This window comes from Hyla sarda, unplaced genomic scaffold, assembly GCF_029499605.1.
Source record: "Hyla sarda isolate aHylSar1 unplaced genomic scaffold, aHylSar1.hap1 scaffold_1061, whole genome shotgun sequence".
Taxonomy (NCBI): Eukaryota; Metazoa; Chordata; class Amphibia; order Anura; family Hylidae; genus Hyla; species Hyla sarda.
The window spans coordinates 41,722-53,931 of NW_026607680.1; the positions used below are offsets into that span (position 1 = coordinate 41,722).

A 12,210-nucleotide genomic window follows, 5' to 3' on the forward strand; every position below is an offset into this window, starting at 1 on the left:
AGGAAGAGAAGGGAAAAAAAGGTGGAAATGGGTTTAAAAGTGATTTCGGCGGAGATATATATATATATATATATATATATATATATATATATATATATATATGCGCACACACACACATAGATATAAACGTATTCTCCGTTGAGATATTGCAGCCGCTGCTGTGTCCAGGCCCAGGAGCCTTAGCACTGTGCTGTGATGTCACTCAATACCACTGACATCACTAGGTGTAAACAACATCTCTCCTTTGCTGTGTATGTGACTATGGAGCTGTTTGGTGATGTCGTCTATTACGGCCTTCATAGAAGCAACAGGAGATTGTTGCATCCATCTTGAACCCTCAGAACTACAGTGCTATGATGTCACTCACTTCCACAGGCCTTGCAGAGTGTAAACAACAACAACCCAGCTTTGTTGTGTATGTAACCAAAGGGATTTGTGATGTCACCTAGAACCTTCACAGCAGCGACAGCTTTATGAGGAGCATCAGCACTGCTCTGCCTGAGCAGAACCATCACCGCCATAGGTTGTCAAATAACCCGGATTTAACCCACACAGGTAAGTCCAATGGGGTGCAGGCATGTCCTCTATGCTTACAGCTTCCCGTGGGTGTTGGTTTGATACCGTTTGGGGACAGCCAAGGAGGCATCTGCAGGCAACAAAGGTAGGTGTGTGCTTGTGTGTGTGTTTCCTATGCAGATCCTAAGCCCAGTGTCACATGCAAGTAGGAGGAGTAAGAAGGGTTCCTGGCAAATCCGGGTTATGGATTGCATTTAAAAAGGCCCCGTGGGAGTGCAATGGGCCCCTGTCTTGCTGCTTAGCAATAATGGTATGGGTTTAGGTTCTGCTGTGTGTACTGGTGGTTGACTGCCCCCCAGCCCAGAGTGTGCATGGAAAATTGTCTGGCAGCCTCCCTGACAGCAAGCAGTGATAGTGCCCATGAAGGGGACCTTGTTGGGCCCGCCCCTTTCACGGTTATCGCTTCTCGGCCTTTTGGCTAAGATCAAGTGTAGTATCTGTTCTTATCAGTTTAATATCTGATACGTCCCCTATCTGGGGACCATATATTAAATGGATTTTTGAGAACGGGGGCCGATTTCGAAGCTTGCTTCCGTCGCCCTATGCATTGACCCGATATGGCAGTATCTTCGGGTACAGTGCACCACCCCCTTACAGGGTTAAAAAGAAAGATTCCTACTTTCATTGCTACCTGCTTGCTGGCTAGCCAGCTAGCCAGCCCTGTGGGCCTTGCTGCTGCTGCAGCCAAAAAACAAAAGGTGGTGCTGCTGCTGCTTCTGCTGCTTCTGCTTCTGCTTGTGTCTGGCCCCTGTTGGAGCGTCCAGGCACAGGACTTCTGCTGCTGCTGACTAAATGGCCTCCTTAATTGGATCATTTGAGTAGCCAGCACACCTGTGCAGGTAGGGCATGACATGATAGGCAGCTGCCTTGATAGCGGGTGGGTGCTGAATGTTCCTAATTGACAAAATAAGATTAATGCTTATGAAGAAATATAAAATCTCATCCCTTCCCCAATATCGCGCCACACCCCTACCCCTTAATTCCCTGGTTGAACGTGATGGACATATGTCTTTTTTCGACCGTACTAACTATGTAACTATGTAACATAACATGGGGGGGGGGGGGGGTCTCCTGGCTGTTCACACAGGTGTGTCATTGCTGTACATTGACCATGCATTGCTTCTGTGGTATTGCAAAGGCAAAGACAAATGCTTCCAGCCATCCATTGCACTAATGGATTGGTCATCAGCTGGCTGTCTATGTCCCGCATCAATATAGACCAAAGTACAGAGGGTTAGGCTATGCTATTGTGCACCTACCTGATGCATCAGAAGGTGCGAGGCCCTTGCTAAATTCTGTGCACAGACTTTGAGATCTATGCTTTAGACTGTATCTAAACCTGCTCCAACATGGACTGACATTCTGGCCTACTTTCAGCCGATGCGACTTGTCTGTCGCTGAACAGTCGCTTTTTATGTATTCAGCACCTATGTATAATGTTGTAAAAATGCTCTAGAAGCTAAAGTCGCAGAAATGTCACACATATTTGGCCTGCAACTTTCTGTGCGACAAATTCAGACAGGAAAAATCAGTATAAATCCTTAGAAAATTATCCCCCAGTGTCTCCATCTGCTGGCGGTATTGAATAAGCATTGCTGCACTGATGGGGTATGCATTAGACGAAAAAAAAGAAGAAAAAGAAGAATAATACGCCCAGAAAAGAGGCGAAAAGGAGAAAAACGTAAAAAAACGTGAAAAAAAAGTAAGAGGAAGAGAAGGGAAAAAAAGGTGGAAATGGGTTTAAAAGTGATTTCGGCGGAGTATATATATATATATATATATATATATATATATATATATATATATATATATGCGCACACACACACATAGATATAAACGTATTCTCCGTTGAGATATTGCAGCCGCTGCTGTGTCCAGGCCCAGGAGCCTTAGCACTGTGCTGTGATGTCACTCAATACCACTGACATCACTAGGTGTAAACAACATCTCTCCTTTGCTGTGTATGTGACTATGGAGCTGTTTGGTGATGTCGTCTATTACGGCCTTCATAGAAGCAACAGGAGATTGTTGCATCCATCTTGAACCCTCAGAACTACAGTGCTATGATGTCACTCACTTCCACAGGCCTTGCAGAGTGTAAACAACAACAACCCAGCTTTGTTGTGTATGTAACCAAAGGGATTTGTGATGTCACCTAGAACCTTCACAGCAGCGACAGCTTTATGAGGAGCATCAGCACTGCTCTGCCTGAGCAGAACCATCACCGCCATAGGTTGTCAAATAACCCGGATTTAACCCACACAGGTAAGTCCAATGGGGTGCAGGCATGTCCTCTATGCTTACAGCTTCCCGTGGGTGTTGGTTTGATACCGTTTGGGGACAGCCAAGGAGGCATCTGCAGGCAACAAAGGTAGGTGTGTGCTTGTGTGTGTGTTTCCTATGCAGATCCTAAGCCCAGTGTCACATGCAAGTAGGAGGAGTAAGAAGGGTTCCTGGCAAATCCGGGTTATGGATTGCATTTAAAAAGGCCCCGTGGGAGTGCAATGGGCCCCTGTCTTGCTGCTTAGCAATAATGGTATGGGTTTAGGTTCTGCTGTGTGTACTGGTGGTTGACTGCCCCCCAGCCCAGAGTGTGCATGGAAAATTGTCTGGCAGCCTCCCTGACAGCAAGCAGTGATAGTGCCCATGAAGGGGACCTTGTTGGGCCCGCCCCTTTCACGGTTATCGCTTCTCGGCCTTTTGGCTAAGATCAAGTGTAGTATCTGTTCTTATCAGTTTAATATCTGATACGTCCCCTATCTGGGGACCATATATTAAATGGATTTTTGAGAACGGGGGCCGATTTCGAAGCTTGCTTCCGTCGCCCTATGCATTGACCCGATATGGCAGTATCTTCGGGTACAGTGCACCACCCCCTTACAGGGTTAAAAAGAAAGATTCCTACTTTCATTGCTACCTGCTTGCTGGCTAGCCAGCTAGCCAGCCCTGTGGGCCTTGCTGCTGCTGCAGCCAAAAAACAAAAGGTGGTGCTGCTGCTGCTTCTGCTGCTTCTGCTTCTGCTTGTGTCTGGCCCCTGTTGGAGCGTCCAGGCACAGGACTTCTGCTGCTGCTGACTAAATGGCCTCCTTAATTGGATCATTTGAGTAGCCAGCACACCTGTGCAGGTAGGGCATGACATGATAGGCAGCTGCCTTGATAGCGGGTGGGTGCTGAATGTTCCTAATTGACAAAATAAGATTAATGCTTATGAAGAAATATAAAATCTCATCCCTTCCCCAATATCGCGCCACACCCCTACCCCTTAATTCCCTGGTTGAACGTGATGGACATATGTCTTTTTTCGACCGTACTAACTATGTAACTATGTAACATAACATGGGGGGGGGGGGGGGTCTCCTGGCTGTTCACACAGGTGTGTCATTGCTGTACATTGACCATGCATTGCTTCTGTGGTATTGCAAAGGCAAAGACAAATGCTTCCAGCCATCCATTGCACTAATGGATTGGTCATCAGCTGGCTGTCTATGTCCCGCATCAATATAGACCAAAGTACAGAGGGTTAGGCTATGCTATTGTGCACCTACCTGATGCATCAGAAGGTGCGAGGCCCTTGCTAAATTCTGTGCACAGACTTTGAGATCTATGCTTTAGACTGTATCTAAACCTGCTCCAACATGGACTGACATTCTGGCCTACTTTCAGCCGATGCGACTTGTCTGTCGCTGAACAGTCGCTTTTTATGTATTCAGCACCTATGTATAATGTTGTAAAAATGCTCTAGAAGCTAAAGTCGCAGAAATGTCACACATATTTGGCCTGCAACTTTCTGTGCGACAAATTCAGACAGGAAAAATCAGTATAAATCCTTAGAAAATTATCCCCCAGTGTCTCCATCTGCTGGCGGTATTGAATAAGCATTGCTGCACTGATGGGGTATGCATTAGACGAAAAAAAAGAAGAAAAAGAAGAATAATACGCCCAGAAAAGAGGCGAAAAGGAGAAAAACGTAAAAAAACGTGAAAAAAAAGTAAGAGGAAGAGAAGGGAAAAAAAGGTGGAAATGGGTTTAAAAGTGATTTCGGCGGAGAAATATATATATATATATATATATATATATATATATATATATATATATGCGCACACACACACATAGATATAAACGTATTCTCCGTTGAGATATTGCAGCCGCTGCTGTGTCCAGGCCCAGGAGCCTTAGCACTGTGCTGTGATGTCACTCAATACCACTGACATCACTAGGTGTAAACAACATCTCTCCTTTGCTGTGTATGTGACTATGGAGCTGTTTGGTGATGTCGTCTATTACGGCCTTCATAGAAGCAACAGGAGATTGTTGCATCCATCTTGAACCCTCAGAACTACAGTGCTATGATGTCACTCACTTCCACAGGCCTTGCAGAGTGTAAACAACAACAACCCAGCTTTGTTGTGTATGTAACCAAAGGGATTTGTGATGTCACCTAGAACCTTCACAGCAGCGACAGCTTTATGAGGAGCATCAGCACTGCTCTGCCTGAGCAGAACCATCACCGCCATAGGTTGTCAAATAACCCGGATTTAACCCACACAGGTAAGTCCAATGGGGTGCAGGCATGTCCTCTATGCTTACAGCTTCCCGTGGGTGTTGGTTTGATACCGTTTGGGGACAGCCAAGGAGGCATCTGCAGGCAACAAAGGTAGGTGTGTGCTTGTGTGTGTGTTTCCTATGCAGATCCTAAGCCCAGTGTCACATGCAAGTAGGAGGAGTAAGAAGGGTTCCTGGCAAATCCGGGTTATGGATTGCATTTAAAAAGGCCCCGTGGGAGTGCAATGGGCCCCTGTCTTGCTGCTTAGCAATAATGGTATGGGTTTAGGTTCTGCTGTGTGTACTGGTGGTTGACTGCCCCCCAGCCCAGAGTGTGCATGGAAAATTGTCTGGCAGCCTCCCTGACAGCAAGCAGTGATAGTGCCCATGAAGGGGACCTTGTTGGGCCCGCCCCTTTCACGGTTATCGCTTCTCGGCCTTTTGGCTAAGATCAAGTGTAGTATCTGTTCTTATCAGTTTAATATCTGATACGTCCCCTATCTGGGGACCATATATTAAATGGATTTTTGAGAACGGGGGCCGATTTCGAAGCTTGCTTCCGTCGCCCTATGCATTGACCCGATATGGCAGTATCTTCGGGTACAGTGCACCACCCCCTTACAGGGTTAAAAAGAAAGATTCCTACTTTCATTGCTACCTGCTTGCTGGCTAGCCAGCTAGCCAGCCCTGTGGGCCTTGCTGCTGCTGCAGCCAAAAAACAAAAGGTGGTGCTGCTGCTGCTTCTGCTGCTTCTGCTTCTGCTTGTGTCTGGCCCCTGTTGGAGCGTCCAGGCACAGGACTTCTGCTGCTGCTGACTAAATGGCCTCCTTAATTGGATCATTTGAGTAGCCAGCACACCTGTGCAGGTAGGGCATGACATGATAGGCAGCTGCCTTGATAGCGGGTGGGTGCTGAATGTTCCTAATTGACAAAATAAGATTAATGCTTATGAAGAAATATAAAATCTCATCCCTTCCCCAATATCGCGCCACACCCCTACCCCTTAATTCCCTGGTTGAACGTGATGGACATATGTCTTTTTTCGACCGTACTAACTATGTAACTATGTAACATAACATGGGGGGGGGGGGGGGGTCTCCTGGCTGTTCACACAGGTGTGTCATTGCTGTACATTGACCATGCATTGCTTCTGTGGTATTGCAAAGGCAAAGACAAATGCTTCCAGCCATCCATTGCACTAATGGATTGGTCATCAGCTGGCTGTCTATGTCCCGCATCAATATAGACCAAAGTACAGAGGGTTAGGCTATGCTATTGTGCACCTACCTGATGCATCAGAAGGTGCGAGGCCCTTGCTAAATTCTGTGCACAGACTTTGAGATCTATGCTTTAGACTGTATCTAAACCTGCTCCAACATGGACTGACATTCTGGCCTACTTTCAGCCGATGCGACTTGTCTGTCGCTGAACAGTCGCTTTTTATGTATTCAGCACCTATGTATAATGTTGTAAAAATGCTCTAGAAGCTAAAGTCGCAGAAATGTCACACATATTTGGCCTGCAACTTTCTGTGCGACAAATTCAGACAGGAAAAATCAGTATAAATCCTTAGAAAATTATCCCCCAGTGTCTCCATCTGCTGGCGGTATTGAATAAGCATTGCTGCACTGATGGGGTATGCATTAGACGAAAAAAAAGAAGAAAAAGAAGAATAATACGCCCAGAAAAGAGGCGAAAAGGAGAAAAACGTAAAAAAACGTGAAAAAAAAGTAAGAGGAAGAGAAGGGAAAAAAAGGTGGAAATGGGTTTAAAAGTGATTTCGGCGGAGAATATATATATATATATATATATATATATATATATATATATATATATGCGCACACACACACATAGATATAAACGTATTCTCCGTTGAGATATTGCAGCCGCTGCTGTGTCCAGGCCCAGGAGCCTTAGCACTGTGCTGTGATGTCACTCAATACCACTGACATCACTAGGTGTAAACAACATCTCTCCTTTGCTGTGTATGTGACTATGGAGCTGTTTGGTGATGTCGTCTATTACGGCCTTCATAGAAGCAACAGGAGATTGTTGCATCCATCTTGAACCCTCAGAACTACAGTGCTATGATGTCACTCACTTCCACAGGCCTTGCAGAGTGTAAACAACAACAACCCAGCTTTGTTGTGTATGTAACCAAAGGGATTTGTGATGTCACCTAGAACCTTCACAGCAGCGACAGCTTTATGAGGAGCATCAGCACTGCTCTGCCTGAGCAGAACCATCACCGCCATAGGTTGTCAAATAACCCGGATTTAACCCACACAGGTAAGTCCAATGGGGTGCAGGCATGTCCTCTATGCTTACAGCTTCCCGTGGGTGTTGGTTTGATACCGTTTGGGGACAGCCAAGGAGGCATCTGCAGGCAACAAAGGTAGGTGTGTGCTTGTGTGTGTGTTTCCTATGCAGATCCTAAGCCCAGTGTCACATGCAAGTAGGAGGAGTAAGAAGGGTTCCTGGCAAATCCGGGTTATGGATTGCATTTAAAAAGGCCCCGTGGGAGTGCAATGGGCCCCTGTCTTGCTGCTTAGCAATAATGGTATGGGTTTAGGTTCTGCTGTGTGTACTGGTGGTTGACTGCCCCCCAGCCCAGAGTGTGCATGGAAAATTGTCTGGCAGCCTCCCTGACAGCAAGCAGTGATAGTGCCCATGAAGGGGACCTTGTTGGGCCCGCCCCTTTCACGGTTATCGCTTCTCGGCCTTTTGGCTAAGATCAAGTGTAGTATCTGTTCTTATCAGTTTAATATCTGATACGTCCCCTATCTGGGGACCATATATTAAATGGATTTTTGAGAACGGGGGCCGATTTCGAAGCTTGCTTCCGTCGCCCTATGCATTGACCCGATATGGCAGTATCTTCGGGTACAGTGCACCACCCCCTTACAGGGTTAAAAAGAAAGATTCCTACTTTCATTGCTACCTGCTTGCTGGCTAGCCAGCTAGCCAGCCCTGTGGGCCTTGCTGCTGCTGCAGCCAAAAAACAAAAGGTGGTGCTGCTGCTGCTTCTGCTGCTTCTGCTTCTGCTTGTGTCTGGCCCCTGTTGGAGCGTCCAGGCACAGGACTTCTGCTGCTGCTGACTAAATGGCCTCCTTAATTGGATCATTTGAGTAGCCAGCACACCTGTGCAGGTAGGGCATGACATGATAGGCAGCTGCCTTGATAGCGGGTGGGTGCTGAATGTTCCTAATTGACAAAATAAGATTAATGCTTATGAAGAAATATAAAATCTCATCCCTTCCCCAATATCGCGCCACACCCCTACCCCTTAATTCCCTGGTTGAACGTGATGGACATATGTCTTTTTTCGACCGTACTAACTATGTAACTATGTAACATAACATGGGGGGGGGGGGGGTCTCCTGGCTGTTCACACAGGTGTGTCATTGCTGTACATTGACCATGCATTGCTTCTGTGGTATTGCAAAGGCAAAGACAAATGCTTCCAGCCATCCATTGCACTAATGGATTGGTCATCAGCTGGCTGTCTATGTCCCGCATCAATATAGACCAAAGTACAGAGGGTTAGGCTATGCTATTGTGCACCTACCTGATGCATCAGAAGGTGCGAGGCCCTTGCTAAATTCTGTGCACAGACTTTGAGATCTATGCTTTAGACTGTATCTAAACCTGCTCCAACATGGACTGACATTCTGGCCTACTTTCAGCCGATGCGACTTGTCTGTCGCTGAACAGTCGCTTTTTATGTATTCAGCACCTATGTATAATGTTGTAAAAATGCTCTAGAAGCTAAAGTCGCAGAAATGTCACACATATTTGGCCTGCAACTTTCTGTGCGACAAATTCAGACAGGAAAAATCAGTATAAATCCTTAGAAAATTATCCCCCAGTGTCTCCATCTGCTGGCGGTATTGAATAAGCATTGCTGCACTGATGGGGTATGCATTAGACGAAAAAAAAGAAGAAAAAGAAGAATAATACGCCCAGAAAAGAGGCGAAAAGGAGAAAAACGTAAAAAAACGTGAAAAAAAAGTAAGAGGAAGAGAAGGGAAAAAAAGGTGGAAATGGGTTTAAAAGTGATTTCGGCGGAGAAATATATATATATATATATATATATATATATATATATATATATATATGCGCACACACACACATAGATATAAACGTATTCTCCGTTGAGATATTGCAGCCGCTGCTGTGTCCAGGCCCAGGAGCCTTAGCACTGTGCTGTGATGTCACTCAATACCACTGACATCACTAGGTGTAAACAACATCTCTCCTTTGCTGTGTATGTGACTATGGAGCTGTTTGGTGATGTCGTCTATTACGGCCTTCATAGAAGCAACAGGAGATTGTTGCATCCATCTTGAACCCTCAGAACTACAGTGCTATGATGTCACTCACTTCCACAGGCCTTGCAGAGTGTAAACAACAACAACCCAGCTTTGTTGTGTATGTAACCAAAGGGATTTGTGATGTCACCTAGAACCTTCACAGCAGCGACAGCTTTATGAGGAGCATCAGCACTGCTCTGCCTGAGCAGAACCATCACCGCCATAGGTTGTCAAATAACCCGGATTTAACCCACACAGGTAAGTCCAATGGGGTGCAGGCATGTCCTCTATGCTTACAGCTTCCCGTGGGTGTTGGTTTGATACCGTTTGGGGACAGCCAAGGAGGCATCTGCAGGCAACAAAGGTAGGTGTGTGCTTGTGTGTGTGTTTCCTATGCAGATCCTAAGCCCAGTGTCACATGCAAGTAGGAGGAGTAAGAAGGGTTCCTGGCAAATCCGGGTTATGGATTGCATTTAAAAAGGCCCCGTGGGAGTGCAATGGGCCCCTGTCTTGCTGCTTAGCAATAATGGTATGGGTTTAGGTTCTGCTGTGTGTACTGGTGGTTGACTGCCCCCCAGCCCAGAGTGTGCATGGAAAATTGTCTGGCAGCCTCCCTGACAGCAAGCAGTGATAGTGCCCATGAAGGGGACCTTGTTGGGCCCGCCCCTTTCACGGTTATCGCTTCTCGGCCTTTTGGCTAAGATCAAGTGTAGTATCTGTTCTTATCAGTTTAATATCTGATACGTCCCCTATCTGGGGACCATATATTAAATGGATTTTTGAGAACGGGGGCCGATTTCGAAGCTTGCTTCCGTCGCCCTATGCATTGACCCGATATGGCAGTATCTTCGGGTACAGTGCACCACCCCCTTACAGGGTTAAAAAGAAAGATTCCTACTTTCATTGCTACCTGCTTGCTGGCTAGCCAGCTAGCCAGCCCTGTGGGCCTTGCTGCTGCTGCAGCCAAAAAACAAAAGGTGGTGCTGCTGCTGCTTCTGCTGCTTCTGCTTCTGCTTGTGTCTGGCCCCTGTTGGAGCGTCCAGGCACAGGACTTCTGCTGCTGCTGACTAAATGGCCTCCTTAATTGGATCATTTGAGTAGCCAGCACACCTGTGCAGGTAGGGCATGACATGATAGGCAGCTGCCTTGATAGCGGGTGGGTGCTGAATGTTCCTAATTGACAAAATAAGATTAATGCTTATGAAGAAATATAAAATCTCATCCCTTCCCCAATATCGCGCCACACCCCTACCCCTTAATTCCCTGGTTGAACGTGATGGACATATGTCTTTTTTCGACCGTACTAACTATGTAACTATGTAACATAACATGGGGGGGGGGGGGGTCTCCTGGCTGTTCACACAGGTGTGTCATTGCTGTACATTGACCATGCATTGCTTCTGTGGTATTGCAAAGGCAAAGACAAATGCTTCCAGCCATCCATTGCACTAATGGATTGGTCATCAGCTGGCTGTCTATGTCCCGCATCAATATAGACCAAAGTACAGAGGGTTAGGCTATGCTATTGTGCACCTACCTGATGCATCAGAAGGTGCGAGGCCCTTGCTAAATTCTGTGCACAGACTTTGAGATCTATGCTTTAGACTGTATCTAAACCTGCTCCAACATGGACTGACATTCTGGCCTACTTTCAGCCGATGCGACTTGTCTGTCGCTGAACAGTCGCTTTTTATGTATTCAGCACCTATGTATAATGTTGTAAAAATGCTCTAGAAGCTAAAGTCGCAGAAATGTCACACATATTTGGCCTGCAACTTTCTGTGCGACAAATTCAGACAGGAAAAATCAGTATAAATCCTTAGAAAATTATCCCCCAGTGTCTCCATCTGCTGGCGGTATTGAATAAGCATTGCTGCACTGATGGGGTATGCATTAGACGAAAAAAAAGAAGAAAAAGAAGAATAATACGCCCAGAAAAGAGGCGAAAAGGAGAAAAACGTAAAAAAACGTGAAAAAAAAGTAAGAGGAAGAGAAGGGAAAAAAAGGTGGAAATGGGTTTAAAAGTGATTTCGGCGGAGATATATATATATATATATATATATATATATATATATATATATATATGCGCACACACACACATAGATATAAACGTATTCTCCGTTGAGATATTGCAGCCGCTGCTGTGTCCAGGCCCAGGAGCCTTAGCACTGTGCTGTGATGTCACTCAATACCACTGACATCACTAGGTGTAAACAACATCTCTCCTTTGCTGTGTATGTGACTATGGAGCTGTTTGGTGATGTCGTCTATTACGGCCTTCATAGAAGCAACAGGAGATTGTTGCATCCATCTTGAACCCTCAGAACTACAGTGCTATGATGTCACTCACTTCCACAGGCCTTGCAGAGTGTAAACAACAACAACCCAGCTTTGTTGTGTATGTAACCAAAGGGATTTGTGATGTCACCTAGAACCTTCACAGCAGCGACAGCTTTATGAGGAGCATCAGCACTGCTCTGCCTGAGCAGAACCATCACCGCCATAGGTTGTCAAATAACCCGGATTTAACCCACACAGGTAAGTCCAATGGGGTGCAGGCATGTCCTCTATGCTTACAGCTTCCCGTGGGTGTTGGTTTGATACCGTTTGGGGACAGCCAAGGAGGCATCTGCAGGCAACAAAGGTAGGTGTGTGCTTGTGTGTGTGTTTCCTATGCAGATCCTAAGCCCAGTGTCACATGCAAGTAGGAGGAGTAAGAAGGGTTCCTGGCAAATCCGGGTTATGGATTGCATTTAAAAAGGCCCCGTGGGAGTGCAAT

At 46.1% G+C, this 12,210-nt stretch overlaps 5 non-coding genes across 5 annotated transcripts; all 5 read left to right on the forward strand.

Annotated features, from left to right (window-relative positions):
* The first annotated feature begins 974 nt into the window (after positions 1-974).
* Positions 975-1,165, forward strand: LOC130299695 (U2 spliceosomal RNA). Its single transcript, XR_008850783.1, has one exon. It is a non-coding gene; the product is annotated as a U2 spliceosomal RNA (small nuclear RNA).
* Positions 1,166-3,260: 2,095 nt separating this feature from the next.
* On the forward strand, positions 3,261-3,451 carry LOC130299696 (U2 spliceosomal RNA). The gene has a single exon (XR_008850784.1). It is a non-coding gene; the product is annotated as a U2 spliceosomal RNA (small nuclear RNA).
* A 2,092-nt stretch (positions 3,452-5,543) lies between these two features.
* On the forward strand, positions 5,544-5,734 carry LOC130299697 (U2 spliceosomal RNA). Its single transcript, XR_008850785.1, has one exon. It is a non-coding gene; the product is annotated as a U2 spliceosomal RNA (small nuclear RNA).
* A 2,092-nt stretch (positions 5,735-7,826) lies between these two features.
* On the forward strand, positions 7,827-8,017 carry LOC130299698 (U2 spliceosomal RNA). Its single transcript, XR_008850786.1, has one exon. It is a non-coding gene; the product is annotated as a U2 spliceosomal RNA (small nuclear RNA).
* Positions 8,018-10,108: 2,091 nt separating this feature from the next.
* On the forward strand, positions 10,109-10,299 carry LOC130299700 (U2 spliceosomal RNA). The gene has a single exon (XR_008850787.1). It is a non-coding gene; the product is annotated as a U2 spliceosomal RNA (small nuclear RNA).
* Positions 10,300-12,210: the final 1,911 nt, after the last annotated feature.